Genomic DNA, 15,807 nt, shown 5'->3' on the forward strand with positions numbered 1-15,807 from the left:
GCCTACCAGGAGTAATTTAAAACATCTGTTGGTGGAAAGGCTAAACCCAAATGTTCTTCACATCCTCTCATTCAGTAATAAATTGGGTTGCACTTCCAAACACTCAGTCTGTTTCAGGGACAAAGCATGAACACTGCCATCAAAACGCAGCCTGACCTCTTTATGTGCCAAAACACATATATTCCTCTCCTGAGATATGGCTACAATTTGACAGGAGAAAGTAAAACATTTCTTTCTTTTTCAGATAGGAGTTTTACAAGATGCTTAAAATTACTTTTTGCTCAATGTACTAACTGGCAGAGTTTCAGAAGCTGGCCTGAGTATGGCAGCATGCAGCCCCATTGAAGCTGAGCAGTGCACTTGCAAAAACAATGATTGAAAATAATTTCCATGCTCTCTCCTCTCTCTTTGGCAAGGAAGTTTGCTTGTTTCTCCCTCACGTGAATCCTTCTGGCATTCAAGAGGGAGGCACACTGCCTCCTTGATCTGTGAAGCTTTCTCATAGGAGTCACGGAATTGATCTTGCCAGAAAAACAGCTTTGGGGAATGCCCACTAATCTCAGCTCCTGCTGTGCTGGGGCAGCACAAGCAATTGCTGGCCACATGTTCCAGACTTGCAGTGAAGACATCAGACTGCATATGCCATGTATATCCCAGGAGATTTGTCACATGGTCATGTGTTGGAGTTTCTTTGGGAACCCATCTTTTGACCTGGGGAAACCCTCACAGATTTCCTTGTATTAATTCCTCTTTCATTCCCAGACTGCTCTGCCTCTCTCTGGCACAGTATATCATACTTTCCTGAGCAGCTCACGGATCCAGTGAATGGAGCTGATTGTCATATCCATCATCTCAGCCTAGTCCTTCAGCAGCGTTCAGGAAAGCTAGTCCAGCCACACCTCCCTGCAAAGACTTCCTCACCCAGAAAGCTACTCTGCAACTCCCTTTGCAAACTGCAATCTAGATTCTTTTTTCTGGTGAGCTCTGCTGCTGTTTAATGCCACCATGTGTCTTAACAGAATTAAGCAAGATTTCTAGGCATCTATCAGATGATGTTGCCAGCAGGTATTGCAAATATTTTAGACATAAAGCGACCACACAAGGAACAAGGTTACCTAAAATTCCCATTAAACCATCAGGAAGCTAACACGGCCCTTGAAACTGCGTGCAAACCACAGAACAGCAAACTAATCAATATCACCTGACTGTGACTGAACTGAATGAATTCCTTTGTCATATTTGGTTTGTGTACAGGATGGTAATGAAAATCGGTTCAAATAGGCTTTGTTCATTTTAATAAGATGGCTTAATAAGATTCCTTCCCCAATTTAAGAGGTGAAAATATAGGTATGAAAGACTGACTTTTCTCAAAGCTACTACAAAAATTGTCCAGAAATCCCATTATTAGGAAAAAACAGGATTTGTAAATGACAGCTAAAGTGTTCTGCCTGATTGCAGAATTCAAGGTTTTTGAATGGTTATTTAAAAGTATTTAAGTACCTAAGGATTCAGATAACACTTAGGTGATTTTTTCAGAGGCAACACTGGGAATTAGATATCTAACTGTACCTAAACGTGTTTACAAAGTTTTGTCCCCTCAGGCCCAATTAATTTAGACTGAGCTTAACACAGGATGGAAAGTCTCTTTAAAGGCACTGGCCTGCACTGATTTCTGTTATCTTTGAACTACCTTTGAGGTTTTGTCACTTGGGTAATCAGACACCATGCAAGGAAATTATTTTTCTGGCAGGGGATGAGGTAGTGCACAGAAGGCTTAATAGTGACACCTTATGATGAAGCCTACAATAGCTATGAGACTCTGTTGCCACCGTGGCTCCTCATCCAAAACTTATGGATGGCCTGGATAGAAATGTCTGGCTCTGAGCCTGAAATTGTGAGTGAAGTTACTGTGTGCCGGGATGGAGTGGTTTTTTGCAGTGATGCAGACACGTGGTAACTTGCATATTTCTCCTTTCTTTTCTCAGGGGAAAAAAAAAAAAAAAAAAGGATTTGTGTCCCCTCACGCAGTTGATAGTATGCTGTTGGTGAGCCACTGAGATGCTGGCTGATGATGTGCTCTCTTTTCCATCTTTCCTGGGATGTTGTGCCAAGGCATCCCATGAAGAATTGCACCTTAAGAAGAAGATCATGTCCACATCTTTTCCCGGCCTCTTTACCCTGCTCTAATGTAAAAGGAGGATTAGAAGATAATCAAGGCCAGGATAATCAAAGTGGGTCACTCCCTAGTGGTGGGAAATCCCAAGGGGATATTCTACACTGTGCCTCTGGAAGAAGGGGTTGTGGGTTTTTTCCCACCTACTTCCCTTCCCTCGTGTGCCCTCCATGGGCAGCACAGCCTAATCAGCACTCGGAGGCCACGAAAAATTATTGTTGAGGGAAACCCATGAGCTTCTTATTTTCCAGGCCTAGGAAGGCTGCTAACCCAAAGCTGTAGGTGACCTGATATTTGCAGGTCTTCCAGGGCTGGCTGAGAGCTCCTACTGCTGTGCTGACATAGGTCTGAAGATAAAGCAGCTCTTTTGCTACCTTTGGGGAGTGTTTGGGGGAAGAAAACCTTTTACCCTCTAGGTGGACATGCCAGCTTGATTCTTAATGTGCAGTAACTGTTTATATTTGTGTCTGTAAAACACTGCTGCTGGGGTGAGGCAAATAAGACGATCCTCATGTTCTAAGATGAAACCTTCACCCCTCGAATTCTGTCCTTTCTTTGCCGTCAACCAGAAACAATGCCAGTGGCAGATGCTGTTTGGTGGCCTGAATCAGGCAGATGCTTCTCTCACCACACCAAATCTGGCTCATTCATCCAGATCAGTGGCTGCCTCCACCAACTCAGGAACAGGTGACGATGGGGGGAAGGGAGGGCACATCTCCTGCCTGAAGCCTCAGCATGAAGCGGGTTTTCTGGGTGCTCTTTCTTGCTAGTGAGCCAGAATTCCTGGTGTATTAACCCAAGTCCGACACGCAGTAAAGTCTCAGTGTTGCTCCTTCATTAGTGGGGTGTGGCCACTGGATGGGGACCAGCAACAGCTTCAGCACGTGCTCATCTCACCAGCAATTCCTGATGAGTTCAGAAAGCAACTTCTGCTGAAGTACCTTATTGTGTCTTCATGGCAGCTGTCTAATCCGTAGATGTTAGAAAAGATGAAATAAACTTGCTTACTACAGATGAACCTGCCTCTCTTTACTGTATCTCCAGGTGATGGTTGAGTGCTACCTGTGACCTTTCAGAGGTCTAACTACAGCTAGGAACTGTAAATGCTGCATTGCTTCACTGACAGAGCAACCAAGAAGCAATAATCTTTGCCTCCTGCAAAGGTTACCTCCTTTGTATCTTCACAGAACAAAAGACAGTCAGAAGCACAGCAGTTCCCAGGTCCATCAGCTGGTTTGCATTGTGAGTGGATAGGCCCTGTAGCAAGGGAAGACACCTTCAGAACTAGAAAGAGCACACTGATGACCTATTCCAGAACTGGGTGCCTAATCCACTTGCATGATGCCTCTGTAACTAAGGTGGCAGAACCTGCAGCTGTCCTGCGAACTGGCTTCCACTGATGGGCCACTAAGCAGAGGGAATAAAGGACTTGTTTTCATTTTTGCTGATGACAGAGCTGTTGCAAAGCAGGAAGAGTTGGACCATAGCACCAGAAGAGCTTGCCAGGCATGCCTAGAAGATTAGCAGAGGCTCTGGGGAGTGAAAGAATGATATGAGTTCGAGAAGAAATAAAAACAGGAATCAGTGTAGATTGATCTTTATCATTCCCTTTGCTCATCATGGTTAGAGAACACTGATGCATGCTATACATTAGAAACAATGCAGAGATTAAGCATGGCTGCCTATCCAGGATGCAGAGGAAATATTTCAGTAGGCAGGTGCTATTGTTCAGCCTTCTCAATCCTCACTTGTTGCCTTAAAAGATGCCATTGTCTCTTGCATATTATTCTGTGCAAAATACTGCTGTCCTGATTCTGTAGCATGTTAGATTGACTCAGTGCTAGAAGAAACAAAAATCTAAACATATACCGTTTTGGAAGGTATGCGTGCGTGCACACTGTCAGGCTGATCATATGTCTGAGAGATGATGGCTGTAAGGGGTATGTTTGGGTATGTGTGGGCTGTGTGTGGAGGAGAGAGGGAAATGGCTTTTTGCATTAAGGGTGAAAATAGTTCAGCGATACCTGTTAATCCTGAGGAAGGTTTATTATAAAGGGCCACCAAATTGTGAGGATCCAAATTGGCCTGAGTGCACGTGGCTGGAGAGTCACATTTTTGAATATTGGCCAGACATGATCGTTCCTTTCTTGACAGCTTCCTCAACACCACTCCTCTGAAAATGATGTATTCATATGCCCAGACTAGAACAGGTAGGGGCTGCGACCAGGCAGCTAATGAAAAAAGTATTCTTTTTTGTTTCAAAAATTCATTTGGATCAGATAACTCAATGGTTGGATACTGCTGATTTCCATAGCAACAGGTAGCAAAACACAGAGAAAGCATGGCAAAACTAATTGAAATTCTGATTTTGGCATCAAAGAAGATATGAGGACAAAAGCTATGCCAAAAATGGGGACAAAGGCAGAGAAGACCTGGAAGAATAAGACGACGCTGGGCTTTCCTTTTTCTCTATTGAACTTACGGTCTTTTGATTGAGAAAAGCACCGGTACTACGTAGGAATCATAGCCCATTAGACATATTTTACATATTTCCTAATGCTACAAAGAAAAATGAGTACCTCTTGTACTGTGGGCTGTGTGTATACATGAACCTAGATAGTTCCTGCAATCTCAACACACAGGACAGACAAAGGAAAGAGCTTGATCCTCACTTTATAAATGAAATTATAGAGGTGCAGAGATTTTCAAGTAGTAGATCTTAAAAGGAGTCTGAAGCAGATCTAGGGATCAAACCACAACTTCCTCAGCAATAGCCCACTGGTGTCCCAGATATTCTTTTCCTCCATGCTCAGCTGCATACCTGAGACTTGTTGCAATGTGTCACAGGCTTGTGTTAAGGGGAAGGGGAGAGTCCAACAAGAGCAGACCCTTCCTGGGAGACATAAAAAAGGACCTGAAGGGAACAGGAATACCTGCCAGATTTCAGCTTATTATTGCAGTGCCTGAAAAACACAGCTGCTGTTTCCAAGTTCCCTGACATATCTTGGAACACATCCTTGGAAGCCCAGGGACATGAAAAATTTGTGTTCACACATGGGTGAAAGCACAAGGCACAGAAGCCAGCTAGCTCCAAATAGTCCCTCTCACCTGTGCTCTGGATCTTGTGCCATCGTTTACTGCAGTGTAAGACACAATTTGTGACACCTTTGTATTTCTCCATTGATATTCATATTAATGACTTGTACTATGTCTGTGTCTGTTGGTCCTGACTGATATAAAAGCAATACAGTTAGCCTAGCCCTAGACTGATCTCATAATTTGACAGCAATACAAACCCATGACTGATCTGGATCGAGTAATGTACAGATGCCAGAGCTGTAACCCAAGCGTCTTCATTAGGAATGTGGTCACTTGACTTTCCCTCTCTTGTCAGAAGGACAAAAGACACCTACAAATAAAATCTCTTTCCTGCAAGTCTAGAGCAAACTCAGTTCAATGCCTAAGTTAGGAAGAAAAAATCTCTAACACAAGAATCCAAGAAATATGGAAGGCAGATTGACTGGAACTCCTTAGAAAGCATAGCTCTTGGCTCTGGTGCACGAAGTGAAGTGGAGCCTTGTTTCTTTCTAGTCAGAGCACAAGTGTTCATTTGCTACAATTCCCTTTTGCTGTAATTTAATTCCTTGTTTCTTTCAAAATTCAACAAAGCATGTAGAAAAACAAAACTTCCACACCTAATCCTCAAACAAACAAACAAGCATCTTCCTGCTTCTACTGCATAGAAAGAATTATTTATTCAGCATGGCTAAAACCCAACAAAATTGCAGGTAACAAATATTAACTGCTATTTCATTTTGGTTGCACCATGTTGAAAACTTCTGCACAATGAATCACAGAGTGATCTTGAGCTCCTGTAATTGCAGGTGATACACCAGAAATGAGCATCAGCCATAACAGTGCCTTGTTGTAACATCTGTTAGCCCTGGGTGTCATCCCCTGGGTTCTGTGTTTGTTTGGGGGAGAGGAGATTCCCATGGAAATGCAAATGTACCTTTGCAGGCTGCACTGTTGCAACTGTATAATTTTTTAGGTTAACTCCAGCCTGTTGATGCTCAAGAACAAAACCGGGAGTGGTTCTCTTTTCTCCAGCTTCCCTACAGGAGCCTCTGCCTCTCCATAGATGCTTACGGCCCTCCACATCTTAACATTACTGAACCAAAAGCAGAAAGCAGAAGCAAAACCCTGTTTGACTCTAGCACTCTCTCCACTGAGGCATGGAGTGCGATAACAGTATGGTGGTAGCAGTGGTTGTAATGTCTATGCCATCTTTCAGGTCTGCTTACAGGAACTTGGTTTCTCGGAAGACTGCTCAACTGCTCTGGACACCAGAGTACTGGTTCTGTATTTAATCTCTGTATTAAAGGAAAGGAACATTAGCCTCTTTGCCTTCAAATTTCTGATCCAGACCCTCACTAGCATAGATCAGTGTAACTCTTGATTTTTAACACAGTGCTGATTTACACCCTTGAGTTCTGGTCCTTTTCTGCTATGATCAGAAGTTGGTTTGATTGTCCCGTTTTCCTGCTGACAACTAGTCATATCCAAGGGATCAAAATGCAACCGGTGAAGTGCCTGCCAACTGTACTAGCTGCTGCACCGCCACCTACCTCTTCTGTTATACCCTAAAGGTAAGCTTGCATCAGTAGCAGTACTACATAGACTATAATTTAAAATCTATTAACTCTGAACATCAGTACAGCACATAAACTTAACTGGCCCTTGCAATACTGCAATAAGTTCCTGTCCCTAGTTATTTATATAAATCATCCCAGATAGGCTAGGACCCAATCAATGGGAAGAAATTATACCACAACTTTAGATTTCATCATATGTGACTTGAACGATTACTTTTCTGTCTTGTGGTATGAAGAATCATGAAAATTAATAGTCTCTCTCTGCCCAAATGAAGTGTTTATGGGGCAGCATTACCAATCCTGTATTTCTTATTTAAAACCATACATTAATTTCTTTGCACTTACCACCAGTCAATTGTTTTTTTAATTTGCTGTTGTATCAAAAATACTGCAACTTTATGGGATTTTTTAAAAATAGTTTTTCAGTCTCCTTCTCCCTAAAAATGTTATGCCCCACTAGACTTTGTCTTGTGACAGTGCACACAGATGGTCAGGACTCAGCTCTGTCCAACAACTCTCACTTAACACACAGTCAGCCTTGCACAAACAGGTCAGAGGCAGGGGCAGGGGGGGAATATGTTGTACCAATGTGCCTGTTCTTGGGACAAATTGATGTCTTCATGCTTCAGAGCTGCCAGTTTAGCATGACCTGGTGTGGACTATCCAGAGAATCCAGGGTACTAGCCTCAGAAAGGTGGCTGGGCTTAAGTAGGTCTTACTAAATATTGAATTGTCTCAGCTTTGGTGATAAAGCAAGTTAAGGATTCAAGATGTGATTTTATACTGCTAATATTTGTAGGGGAATAGACAGGGATCGGTGACCGGAAGATCACGGGATGTGATGGAAAGATAGACTCCTCCCCATAGGAGTGGCAGGAACAGGAAGCGCAAGAGCTATATAAGCGTGTGACGCAGTTAAATAAACGGACATTTTGTATCCATCATATTGATGTCTGTGCATCACTGTCCCCAGGGTGGGTAGAGCCCTGTGTCCCGGAGATATGCGGCCCAAGATAAGTTCTCCCGTAGAAGCGTACAGCAACAAATATTAATCTGTGTCATTAAATGCCTTTGACAATTTGTGCCAAGTGACTGGCTATTTGAAGCCCTGTGAAAGAGAAACTAGGCATCCCGTGTTTTGGTCTTCGGTCTCCTTACTCAACTGCTGATTGTCATGCTTAAAATTAACCCACCCCTGCAATTGTGTGGGTGAAATATTTTATGCAGCTGAAATGAGCAGACGCTTTTTCACCTCTGAGGATTTTTTTAGTACCTTGTTTTGAAGCCAAATCAATATGTATACCATTATGCTGGGAGGAGTGAACAGGACGAACAAGTGCGGTTAGAAAAGAGTAAGACACATGCACGTGGAGCACCAGGCCTATGCATGTCCCACTAGGAGCTAGCTCTCTGCAGGTGCAGAGCTTTCATTTCTCCCTGAATACCAGTGAACACAAGAGGTGAACTTGGCCTTGTGATCCTCACTGTAAGCTTCACAGCTGACCCATTCTAGGGATGAAAAGGACCTCTCAAACCACCTGCTGTTGTTGCAATAGTGAACCAGGGAAGCCAGTGACTGTGGTGTTTCTGTAAAGCAGATTGCATCCCATCAGACTGGAATTGGTGTGATTTCCCTTAGTGCCTGTGATTAGACAGAAGTGTCGTCTTAGTTTTATTTGTAGCCTGAAGGCTATTGATGAATACGAGCAAAGGAAGATCCTTGGTTGATTAAAACTGTATACTTAGCTGTGGCACCAGCTTTCACCCTTACTACTGATTTTTGTGCAAGCCACAGGTAGATTTCAGAGGTATTTTCATCCCTGAAAATGCCATCTTTTTGACCTTGGCATTCTTATAAACAAGAGCATATACTTACGTGGTTTTAGGTAGCAAAACCTCTTCCTTAATTTCTTTGGTTCCCAGCTGTCAAATATTTCTTTGCATCTTGGAAGCTCCAGCAATTAATTTGTTCACATAAATGGTAGAGTCTGTGGTGTGAGATATAGGGAAGAAAACATCTTTAGTAATAGAGAATAGTTAACAGGGTTTAAATAAGAAATGTTTTTTGATGCAGTTACCTCCAGATAAGGGGGAAGGGGGTAGGGGAGGATGACTTTTCATTTCCTTCGAAATGGCAGAAATTAAAACTTTCACATTTTTATGCATTCTGTAGAAGGAATGAAAAAGTTCTTTAAAAAATCTACTGTAACAAAGCTCAGACTGTCAGATTTTTCCAGTTACTTTGACGTTGAAAAAATTAATTTCATTTTGAAACACCCTTCTGAAACAAACTACTCTGAAAACATCACAACAGGATGTTTTGACACTAAGGCACTTTGCCGCTATTGTGTAGAAGTGAAATGTTGTCAGAATTGACACATGTTCATAAAACATGTCAATTTCAACAAAGACTGAGGCTTTAGTTAGAGTATACAGTAAGATGGAAAAATAAAATTAAAATCTGTCTCTTCACCCAGTCCATGTCAGAAGGAAGAACATCCAAGGACACAGCAGCAGGTCCAATCATCTATGTTGTGCAACTCAAACTACTGCAGAAAGGAGCCCCCCGCTCACTTGCCAGCATTGACATTCATGTCAGCCCTTCCTGAAACACTTCTATCATCTCTCTTCAGTAACAGGCTTCTGTCAGAGAGCTGAGTCTAAGGGGACAGTCATCTTTGCCAGGGAAATCATGATAACCAGCTCAACCCAGGCTGAAGAAGGCAAATTGCAAAATGCACGTGTGACTACTAGTGAGTCAGAGCAGTCCTGCGGGGGGCGGGTGAAAGAGGTATCTAACCAGCCTCCCTGCTGATGTTCAAACCCAATCAATTTGCAGCTAATGGCAACCTCAAAGCAGAGCATTTGTGGCCACTGAAAAATCAATTGAGGGATACGTGACAGAATGGAAAACGCTGTAGCGCATTCAGCATATTGCCTTTGGGTAAAGATTGCCCCAGCTCCCAGGCTCCAGGATCTGAGTCACAGTGAGCAGAGCACACCATTTCCCTGTTCATGCTTTCATCCTGCATAGTCTCGCCTGGACTGCTGACTCTTAAACCTAGCATGAGAACACACAGGCTACTGGAAAAAGTAAGGGTTACGATTCAGAACAATTAGGTCCCACCCCAGGCAAGGGCTGCTGCAGAAAGCCAGATGGGACAGGCTTACTCCTTTGGAGCTGTTACAGCTTGCGGGTAGCCACTCTGTAAGGTATCATTCTTCCCTTGCTGTATGCTTGCTCTGGACAGCATTGTTATTGGCACATACCTTAAAAGAGGAGCAAATTAGAGTCTGCCTTGTTCCAGCTTTATATATACTTTCCATTTCTTGTCTCTCAAATACTTGACCAGGGCAGCTCAGTGCCTGTGTACTAAGTATGTGGGTGCATTATATGTATGGCTTTACATGGAGTACTACCTGTTTGTCATCATGTAAGAATTAGTTCTTTCAGCTGCTTGTAATACACCCATTTTCTTCTGTTCAGAAATAAAAAAAACCCCTAACGATAATTCTCTAAATAGCAGTGACAGCATTTCCTGAGATGGCCTGCAGAACAAGAATGGCGTATGAGGAATATTGGTGTGAGCTCAGCACCTTTGAATGTAGCTGCTTAATTTGTGCATTGGGGCAGGCTCATAATCTGGAACATGAGCAGCATGAGCTCATGTCTGCCTGAAAAACAGTGTGTAAGTGTACTTGGTATATTTAGAAACTCAGCATAGTTTGAGAACTCTGACCTGAAATAGTCTTAGTCTGTGACACCGAATATTATTTTATCATGGCTTTTCATTATTACTTACTCTTAGTAACAACAGAGCCAAGAACATTTGTGCCACATAAGACTAGACCAAGATGCAGACCTTTCCCTGAGAGTCCTTCAGCGCAGACCTCCACAAGTGTATTCTGTGGAACACTGTTGTAAATTCTATGCTGTAAAAGGATATAGCTGACTTCAGGAATTCATGCTAAACCCTGATTTGACTTTCTACTTCATCTCCTCATTTTCCCACCCACTCCTTCCTCCTTCTTATGTCACATTTGTTTTACATTTAGTTGTTACAGAAATTTCAAGTTTTGCAAATGTAATAACAATTTTCCCTCTAGAACACTAAGTTTTCCTTGGCAACTGTCTCAGCTCCTGGATTCAAAAATGTATTTTCTTGACCCCTAAATAGGAAAAAAAGAGCAGCTGTAATGCAGATAAAATGTGTCCTACATAATCTGGGATCCTCTTTCAAGTCATGGAAGCTAGAAACAACTTCCCTTCTGTGTCTCTCTCCCCATTTTTACTTTTTTAAGAAGAATTGAAATCTAGTATAATCACATGAGGAACTCTAGAAACCTGGACTCTAGGCATGGGCCTGTCATACCAAATACTTAATGTCACATGTCAGAGCTCCATTCAAACTTAGCAGCACTTGCTATCATTTCAGAAAAGAAGAAACCTAAGGTATATCTTTCAGTCACCTTTCTTGACATGAGTTTTGTCCATAACCTGGCTGCCTTGTGGGTTTGGAAGGATAATGGCAGCAGCCTTTACAGCTGCAATGAACTGACAGAAACAAAACCTGCTTCATAGCACAAAGATCTCCCTGGCCATTAGTGGCACTATCAGATGCTCTCTGTAGGCTGTTGAAAGTCACTCATGAGCAATGTACTTGAAGGAAAAAGAAGGGACTATGAAGGTGGGTGACGAAGCTGCCAAGTATTTGGAGGGGATGAGGTGATGATGTAGTGGTGTTTCATTCACAACACCAATCTATCCCAGCAATAAGAATGTCACTATGATTTCATCTCACTATAAAACAGATGCTCTCTGGGCTACAAAACAAACAAGCAGCTCATTTCAACAGGAACTGAAAGAAAGGACACACAGAGGAAGATGGAAACTGTCATGCAGAGGATAGAAATGGAGTATTGCAATGCAGGTAAATAATTCTCAACTGAATGTTTCTGCAACTACAGCTGCTTCCAGCCCTGCAGATGATGTCCTAAGCTGTGGCCACAGCACCTTGGTTGTAACCTCAGGACCACTCCTTTAACACATCAGGTAGGGACTATGCTGAACATCTCTCATTCAAGTCATGCTGAAAACTCCCACGCAAAGACCTCACAGTCCTGCCTGAGTGGGAAATATTTGTTGTTGTGGTTGTTGTTTTTATATGGTTTAAACAGCTAGGAATAACAGAGAGTATGCACAACCAAACAGGGTTATCTCCCAAATGTTTATAACCTTGCCTAAGATGTGAGGATAGAAGCCAGTGAACTAAAACACCTCCTTAATTTATGCAAGATCGTTTAAACTGCCAGCTGCTTTCTAAAATGATAGGCTAATATCAGGACTTGAACCACAGCTTTTGAGAATTATGAATCTGTTTTCTTTGTGCCCTTATAAATGAAACAGTTGAAAAAAACTCTGAGAACATTTTGTAATAGACAGGTGTTTCCCAAGGACAGGCTTGAGCTCTCACATCAGAGCAGGAGCGTTTTCTCCTTGAATTTAAACCCCAAAGAAACTGTGGGTCCAACCACAAGGCTGTGATAATACTGAGCCAGTGCCACTGAAATGTGACAGTGCTTCAGTGAAAGAAAACTCCCTCCTCTTGTCCATAAGCAGCAAAGGCTGGGAGAGCTAAGAAATATGTTCATGTTTAAACACATTCTGCTGTGGTTTCATCTCGTGGAAGGACCACTATAAAAAGAACATTTTAAGTTGTCATTTAATGGTTCTTGAAAATTTATTCTTATGATGAAAAGAAACATTTTTCTTGCAGATTATTTGGCTATCCAGAGGCTGTCCATGTTTTCCTGAAAGATGAGGGCAGGGTGGGATTCAAGCATCAGGATGAACTAGGGGAATAACTTCCTGCATCCTGGGCTGGAATCACTAGGAAGCCTTTCTGTGACTGATAAAATTCAGCCCTTCAGCAGAATTAAAGTGACAGGAGGCTGATGATATCCTTCTTTAAAGTACTAAATTGTAAAGTCACTAAACATCCTGGGGTTTCATGACCCATAATAGTTCGCTCATTCTTTGACAGCCTAACATACAATAAGGATATTATATCCTAAGTTTGCTTTGTTATATCATATAACACAAAAAAGAACTAAAGGTTTTCAATAGGTAGTATAAGTATTTTGGACTGCTTTGCAGTACTGTCCACATTTTTAGTTTTTTGCTGCAACTGAATAGACTCAGATTCCTGCCCTTGTGATTCTGCTCAACTTGCCTACTATTGAGAAGCATCATCGCTCCACTGCGGTCAACGATTTATGCCTGATTAATATCTGCCCTCTGCATTTCTTCCCTCTGAAATAAATCACATTGAATTACATAATGGTTGAGGTTGGCAGGGACCTCTGGAGATTATCAAGTCCAAACCCTGCCTAGGGAGGGACTGCTAGAGCAGGTTGCCCAGAACTGTGTCCAGTCAAGTTTTTAATATCTCCAAGGATGGAACTTCACAACCTCTCTGAGTGATAAACCACCCTCACCATAAAGAAGTTTGGGTTTTGTCTTTTATTCTACTGCTCAGTCAGAATATCACATGTTTCAATTTTTATCCATTTTCTCTTGTCCCATCACTGAGAAGAAGGTGGCTCCATCTTCTTTGCACCCACCCACCAGTGCAAAAATCTGTTTCCCTCCTAACCAAATCAACATACTAACTATCTGTAGAGAAGAAGAAAGTGCTGCCAAGCGACAAGAGAAGACGCCCTGCTGGGATGAAGATGCTAGATCTGGTACAGAAGTCTAGTAGCTCTGTCAGCTGGATACAATTGGGTTGTGCATAGATTATAGTTACTGATTAAGAAAATTAATCAGCAGTGAAAAGCCATGCTGGTTGTGACTAGGAAACTAATTTGGGAGATTTCCTGGAGGTCCCACTTTGGTTCAGTTGTACCGATGAGTTCAGAGGAATAACAGCGGTGCAGAGGTGGCTGAATGCAGCAGACAGTCTTCTCATCCACTTCAGGGACTGCTTCAGCCCACTGCAAGGTGTACAACTTGGGCTTCACCTAAGCATTCTGTGCAGAGTTGATAAACTTCCGACAATCTGCAGGACTAGCACGTATTACTTTTCTGATTCCTCCTATAGCACAAAAAGAAGGCAGAGCCAGAGAAGATGTATCTTCTTATCAGGGAAGACGAAGCTCATCTCCGAGTGGCTGGTATAGGAGGTGCATTGGAATTGCAAGCCTTTCTGAAGCCACAAGTGAAATGGAACATGTGCACCTTGCCACTTTTCCTTTGTATGTTAGCTGTCACTACCCTGTGCAGTACAGAGACAAGTAAGCTGTCTGTAAGGGAGCTAGCTCTGCAACCATGACCTGTTCTAGCACTTACCCTAATTAACTCCAGAGAGTAGCAGCACTAATGAAACTGCACGGCTGCCAGGACCTATGGTGGTATCTCTATAAGGGGCTGCACACTGTTACACAGACCTAGTTGCTTGGAAACATCTACACAATTCAAGCTGAGAGCCCTGTGTGATACCAGGCAGTGTGGGAAAAGCATCTGAGCAAAAACAGTGTAGCCAGCAGATCATGTATTAGAAACCCAAGCCATGTTAGCTGTTATGCGCATTCTTGGTAGTTATGAATCTCCTTGGCAGTAGATAGTCTATTCATCCTACAGCTGTTGCAAAAATTGCATAACAGTTTAAGATGCTTCTGCTTCTTCTATGAGTTTCTTCCCTACCTCTCCGTCTTTTCTTTCCTCTCATCTGTGATACAGGTTTCCCTTTGGCATCACGCTAGCCCCGGGGTGCCAGGTTTTCTCAGGTACTTTGTAGCCTAACAGATATTTCAGCTCCTTTCCTCTGTGCCCTCTTTCAGGGTGGCCTCCCTGAAAATATACCCAGTATGCTCTGCTGCTGGGCTGTTTTGTGCCAGCCAGTCCTGACATAAGTTTGCACATCACAGAAATAATAGTAATAATTGCCTGCTAGTGGACCAGAGGCTGTTTCCAGTCAGAGTTTAACTGAGCACTTTATTTGGTGTGACATCATTCAATGTGTGGATTAAAAATATGCAGTCAAGATTTACACTTTTATAACCTTTTCGATGCAACAGCCATGAAGTTGTTGAAACATATATATTAATACAGGCAGACAAAAGCCAGAATTCTCCTTCCATGGCAATTCTGAAATGTAAAAATAATATTCATTCTGTCTGGAAACAAAAACTTACAATTTATGAAGTTCCCTGTTGAACAGGAGCTTTTCACTTGCAGAAGTTAATGGAACATTCTGATTTAGATTTTGGGTTTTTTTTTTTGGGGGGGAGGGATGTTTGAGGTTTGTTTAAGTACAAACTACTACAGAGATGAGGCATAGGTTTAGTGATAAAAAAAATAATCTGGGATACTGAGAAACTGATAATCCTGACATTGTTATTTTGGCCTTGAATTCCTAGTTTCCGAGCTCCTATCTCTGCCTGAGCTGTGGATTGTTCACAGGATACAAGACTATCCAACCCTATTTCATTTCCATCACATATAATGAAAAGGAAATAATCCCGTAAAATAGGCGAAGATGAGTAGTTTAATGGAACAAACGTTGGTGAGAAGAGTTCTGGAGGTTGTGGAGTCCCTTCCCTGGAGACATTCACCCCCCGCCTGGATGCGGTCCTGTGCCCCCTGCTCTGGGTGTGCCTGCTCAAGCAGGGGGTGGGACGGGGTGAGCTCCAGAGGTCCCTTCCAACCCCCGCCATTCTGCGATTCTGTATGTGCATCTCAATCATAACTCCACTCCTTTGAACACTTGAAGGATGCCTTTCCCTCTACATAGTTATGGTTGCCAAAAGCTCTGGAAAGCTGTGTTATTTCTACTTAGCAGCTGCTGTAAGTGTCACGGAGATTAAAAAACAAAACAAGCCACAACCAAAATGCAAAACCCCCACCCCCAAGACATGAAGAGGGCTAATTTTATTTCCATTGTTTGAAGAAACCTTCTCCTCTGATGAATCATCATA

Source organism: Phalacrocorax aristotelis, chromosome 22, assembly GCF_949628215.1.
Source record: "Phalacrocorax aristotelis chromosome 22, bGulAri2.1, whole genome shotgun sequence".
Classification (NCBI taxonomy): domain Eukaryota; kingdom Metazoa; phylum Chordata; class Aves; order Suliformes; family Phalacrocoracidae; genus Phalacrocorax; species Phalacrocorax aristotelis.